A 6205-nucleotide genomic window follows, 5' to 3' on the forward strand; every position below is an offset into this window, starting at 1 on the left:
CACCATGCTGCTCTTTCACCCTGTGAATTGGTCTAAGAACCTGATGTGGTGGTTTGATTAGAAATCACACACACACACACACACACACACACACACACACACACACACACCAGGCTCATATATTTGAATGTTTGGTTATTAGGAAGTAGAATTACCTGATGGCATAGGAGGCTTGTTAGAACAGGTATGACTTTGTTGGAGGAAGTGTGTCACTTGGGGTTCCAAGTGTCCAAGTCAGTGTCCCTCTCTCCCTGCTGTCTGTAGATACAGAACTCTGTTCCTGTGTCAGCCTGCATTCCACCATGCTCTCTGCCATGTGTCAGCCTTGGGAACACAGTAATATTCATCCTTCTGCCAGATAGCTTTGTGTCGATTAAACGGACTCAAACTCTGAAACTGTGAGCCAGCCCCAGTTAAAGGCTTCCTATGTAAGAGTTGCTGTGTTCATGGGGTCTCCTCACAGCAACAGAACACTGACTAAGTGCCTGGGATCTGAAGATTCAGTGTCGATGTTAGGCCTGGTTCTACCTTCCAGCCCCATACTCGCAGAAATAAGACTCACACTCAAAATATATTCAAAAATACCTAGAGCCTGCCCCACATGTGGCCCATACATATACAACCATCCAATTAGACAAGGTGGATGAAGCAAAGAAGTGCAGGCCGACCGGAGCCGGATGTAGATCGCTCCTGAGAGACACAGCCAGAATACAGCAAACACAGAGGCGAATGCCAGCAGCAAACCACTGAACTGAGAATAGGACCCCCGTTGAAGGAATCAGAGAAAGAACTGGAAGAGCTTGAAGGGGCTCGAGACCCCATATGTACAACAATGCCAAGCAACCAGAGCTTCCAGGGACTAAGCCACTACCTAAAGACTATACATGGACTGACCCTGGACTCTGACCTCATAGGTAGCAATGAATATCCTAGTAAGAGCACCAGTGGAAGGGGAAGCCCTGGGTCCTGCTAAGACTGAACCCCCAGTGAACTAGATTGTTGGGGGGAGGGTGACAAGCGGGGGAGGATGGGAAGGGGAACACCCATAAAGAAGGGGAGGGGGGAGGGGGATGTTTGCCCGGAAACCGGGAAAGGGAATAACAATTGAAATGTAAATAAGAAATACTCAATAAAAAAAAAAATACCTTAACCATACAGCTAGGTTCTTCTCTGACTAGATACAACTTCAAATATCCCATTCTAGCTTACATTCTGCCACGTGGCTGGTGACCTGTGCTCAGGGACTGTGAATCCTTCTCATCACATCTTGTTGCCCCTACACACACACACACACACACACACACACACACACACACACACACACACACACCCTGCCTGCCTCCCAGATGTCCCATTTCTACTCCCTGCCTAAGCCGTAGGCCACAGGCTTTTTAACTTGACAGGTGAAACATCCATGCAGTGCACAAGATGTTATCTCTATACTGCAGTGTTTCAGAGACCTGCCTTACAACAGTGCACAGCCGTGCACAGTGAAGTGAGTAGGCAGGCTCGTGTTTTTCTCACTTCCAACGCAGAGCAGTACTGATCCCTGCTGAGCGGCCAGAGTTTACTCTCACATCTTTTTTAAATAAGGACGTCATTTTAAAAAATATTTTTATTTTACACGTATGTTTTTCCTGCTTGGATGTCTGTGCACCACGTGTGTGCCTAGTGTCCAGAATGTCAGTTCTTCTAGAAGGGGAGTCACAGATGGTTATGAGTCGCTGTGTTGGATGATGGGATTCCCAATCAGGTCCTCTGGAAGTCCCATCTCTCCAGCCCTGGCTGAGGTTGAGCGGTGTAGGTAATAATTGTGATGTAGCCCTGAGCACATACTTGAGACAAATGAGCGACCTTGAGACAAATGCTGGCTGCGGAGCTCCGTGTCAGAAGGCAGCCTCACAAACTTAAAAGATGGACCTTTCTTTGTCTGTGAACTTTTTATTGGCTTGTTTGAGGTGGGGGCTCTCTACATAGTCCTGGCTGGCTTTTTTTTTTTTTTTTTTTTTTTGGTTCTTTTTTTTTCCGGAGCTGGGGACCAAACCCAGGGCCTTGCGCTTCCTAGGTAAGCGCTCTACCACTGAGCTAAATCCCCAGCCCCACATTCTGATTTTTAATTCATGTTGGGCTGAGGTGGCACACAAATTAATCCAGCACTCAGGAGGCAGAGGCAGGTAGATCTCCAAGTTTGAGGCCAGCCTGGTCTACAGAGCTAGCTCCAGGACGGCCAGGGCTACACAAAGAAACCCTGTCTTAAACCAAAAACAATGTATTCGGGTATGTGGGGAGAGGTAGCATTCTCATCCCATTGCCTGCCAATGGTAGTTCGGAGGACAACGGTGGGAATCAGCTCTCCTTTCTACCATGTAGGTTCTGGGGGACTGAATGCAGGATGTCAGGCTTAGCACTGATTGTTGGGGTTCATTTTGTGTACTGTGTATTCAGGTGCTGAGTTCTGTGCCCCTAACCAGACTATAGCCTGATGTTGGGGCACTGTATTAACCAATGTATTGTAAAGAATGCTCCCCAGTATTCCCTGATTGGTTAATAAAAGGCTGAACCCTATGACTGGATTGCTATGAAGAGACACAGTAACCAAAGCAATTCTTATAAAGGACAACATCTACAGGTTCAGAGGTTCAGTCCATTATCATCAAGGCGGGAGCACAGCAGCATCCAGGCAAAAGTGGGGCTGGAGGAGCTGAAAGTTCTACATCTTGTTCTGAAGGCAAAGAGAAGACTTGTGGTAACTTCTTACCCCAATAAGCCCATATGAAAACACACAACTCAGTTATTATATTTATAAGTTGAATGTCTAATCTATTACTGTATTAATCTATCCCCCAGCTCTGAGATCCCTTGTTACTTGCAGTTTCGCCAAGCTATGTGGTTCTGCTCAATCTTCCTTCCACCTCTCCCCTCTGTCCTTCTTCCTTTCTTGTTCCCTACTCTTCCTCTACTCTCTAAAATGTCCAGCTCCACTTTTCCCTTCCACTGCCCAATCACAGGCTCTCGCTTTTATTTGACCAGTTAAAATCGAGAGAAAGTTCACATGAAATCACCCCAGTGGGATACACTCCTCGGTGAAGCAGCCTCTCTAGAGAAGCAGAGTTAACATCAGAATACAAACAGCACCAGGGAGACCCACAGCAATGACTGGCTTCCAGGCAGCTAGGAGGAGGGTCTCAAAGCACACCCGCACAGTGACATACTTCTCCTAACAATGCCACACCTAATAGTGCCTCTCCCTGGGCCAAGCCTATTCACACCACAACTGGGCAGACAAGATAGGAAGGTAGAATTAAGAATCAAGTGTGGAGTCTCAGGAGAACCACACAGGAGAGCAGAGGTGGGGAGAAGGGAAGAGAGGAGAGGAGAGAAAGAGGTCACTATTAGATGAGCTGGACCAGGAACACATGGCCAAGGATACCCAAAGGATAGGCTGATGGAGGAGAAGAGTCCAGAAAGACATAGATTGGCAAGTGACAGGTGTTTATATGGGTTTAACAGGTGAAGGGATTAGCATAGATCAGAACCTGCCCAGCATAGTGACTACAGCTTATTAATAAACTGTAGTGTCTCTGTCATTTACTCAGGAACCATATGGGCAAAAGTCGGGTTGAAACCCCAAATAGATATTTAGGGGTAAAAGGAGATATAGCCCACCCCTCTCCCTCCCAGAAAATTTCTTACAACAAATGGTTCTGAATATTCTTTTTTGTTGTTTTGGTTTTGTCTAACTTTAATTTTTCAAAATCTATTTTTAATGATGATTCTTAAACACTTTAACCTCTCTTTTAGTCCACCAGCTACCAGAGGAAGTGGGAAAGAAAGGATACAGGGGAAGTGGACTTGTTTAAAAGGTTCTTTGGAGCAACTCCTGTCTGCATTGTCTGGAAATCAGCAGTTCAGTTAACAGGTCTGCAGTGGCAGCTGGATCCACTTGCAAACACTTCGTGGATGCACCGGCAGTCCGGTTTGGTAGAGTTGGGAGAGGAAACTCAAATCAGCAGCACCTCCTGGCAGAGACAGCCAGGCGGGAGGGACCCAGAGGGATGCCAGGAGAAGTTTTCTCCTGTGTCTCTCTCAGGGATGTGACGATCATGAGACCCGCAAGCATTGCATAGCTAGCTCTATAAGCAAGCCTAACCCAGCCTCCTTCACTGTCCATTGAGTACTATTTATACCCTCCAAACACCTTGTGTCCTCCACCGGTCTTGGTCTTGCCTCAGTACATGCGTCTGTCTCAGCTGACATCACTCTGCCAACTGGCCCAAGTCCACTGAAGCAGCAAGAAACTGCAGCACACCTCCAGAAGGTTTTTGATGTGTCCTCTCTACCTCGGAGTCCTGACAAATGGAGCTCAACTACACAACATAAGGTGGAGGGATACATGTGAGTTATTAGCAAAAAAAAGAAAATCCTTCATCATGTGTCCTTTCATGTGTTTGCTTTAGCAGAATATTCTTTCGCTTGTGTCTGCTTCAGATAAACATTTCTACACGAGTCTGCCTTAGCCTTTCACCTTGAGTCCACATCAGGAAAACACTCCTTCATGTGTTTGCCCCAGCAAAACACCATCCAACACAACTGACTTTCCAAAGAACCCTGAAGTTTCCACTTCATTTCTGCAGACAGGCTTCCTCCATATCCTGGAACTTACTCTGTAGACCTGTCTGGCCTCAGACCCATCTGCCTGCCTCTACCTCCTGAGTGCTGGGATTACAGATGTGCACCACCACACACACCTGCATTTATGTGTAGTGGGAATGCTCAGGATTCTGGTATTTTGCTTTCTTTAAAATCACAGAAACAGTGTGTGTGTGTGTGTGTGTGTGTGTGCGTGCGTGCGTGTGTGTGTGTGTGTGTGTGTGTGTGTGTGTGCGCGCGCGCGCGCGCGCGCGCGCGCATGGGGCTGCTTTGTAGCAGCTGGCTATGATTAGCAGAGCCATGGTTTTGCCAGCTGTGGATAGTTTCTGTGATTGTGTGCCATTTGAAATTCTGGGAATTTTTCAGAGGGTATATAAATGCTCAAGCCCCGACAGGTGGAGTTGGTGACTGTTAGCCACTGGGGTGGTGGTGGTGGTGGTGGCGGCTTGTTAGTAGTGATGCTCAAAGAAAAAACAAGAAGAAATCAGATTCAGGGATCTCTATCCCCCCCATCCTAATTTATCTAGTGATAGAGAAACAGTGATAAGAGGTGAAACAGATGGGGGTGGTGGTGAAGGATAGGAAAAAGAACCCACAGAGTAGCAAAAACCTACTCCAAGTACTTAAAGCCTCAGCAAAGACCACTACACTACAGCTGTCACCAAATGCTGGATCCCTGAGGTTTCCAACCCCTTGAATCGGGCAACTCCATGATCTCTTCTCTGTTAGTAACTCTTTAGAGCACTTTAGGAAGTGGTCTTGTGAGTCTTACACCTTTCCCTGGTACATTTAGTTACCATCCTAAGTCTTTTTTTTTTTTTTTTTTTTGGTTCTTTTTTTTCGGAGCTGGGGACCGAACCCAGGGCCTCGAGCTTCCTAGGCAAGCGCTCTACCACTGAGCTAAATCCCCAACCCCACCATCCTAAGTCTTAAGAGCTGTTTTCCTCTCTTCATGAAGTAACATTTCATTAGGAGAAAGCAATATACATTTATATATTCTCATTCTGTGGCTCAAAAGGGACTGTAACTGGCGGCAATCCTCCTGTCTTAGTTCCCTGATTTCCAGGGATTACAGACATGAACCATGACTCTCAGAATACTTAATGTTTTAGAAGATGGGTTTTACTATTTTGCACAAGATGGCCTCTACCTCCTGCGCCCAACTGATCCTTCTCAATCTCACGAGTATCTGTGTCCAAGAAGTACCCTACTGCCACTTTTGCTGTCATTGCCCTGGGCTTTAATCCTAGTAGTTGGGAGACAGAGGTAGGTGGATCTCTGAATTTGAGGCCAGCTTGCTCTACAGAGTGAGTTCGAAGGACAGACATTGTCTACATTGTCAAGTGTTCTGATAAAGATACACTACAGGGTGAATTTAGGCTTCTCAGCAGACGCAGAGTATCAGCCTTTGAAGGACTGTACTTCGAACTACTTTGCAGTTCTCCTGATGATTAAACCGCAGGCATCTCACACTCGGAACGGACCTGTGCGCGGACCCGAGGCAGCATTGTCTGCTGGACAAGGGGAAGAGCATCAGGCTTGTGGAGAACGTGGT

This window comes from Rattus norvegicus, chromosome 14 (genome assembly GCF_021556685.1).
Source record: "Rattus norvegicus strain SHRSP/BbbUtx chromosome 14, alternate assembly SHRSP_T2T, whole genome shotgun sequence".
NCBI lineage: Eukaryota > Metazoa > Chordata > Mammalia > Rodentia > Muridae > Rattus > Rattus norvegicus.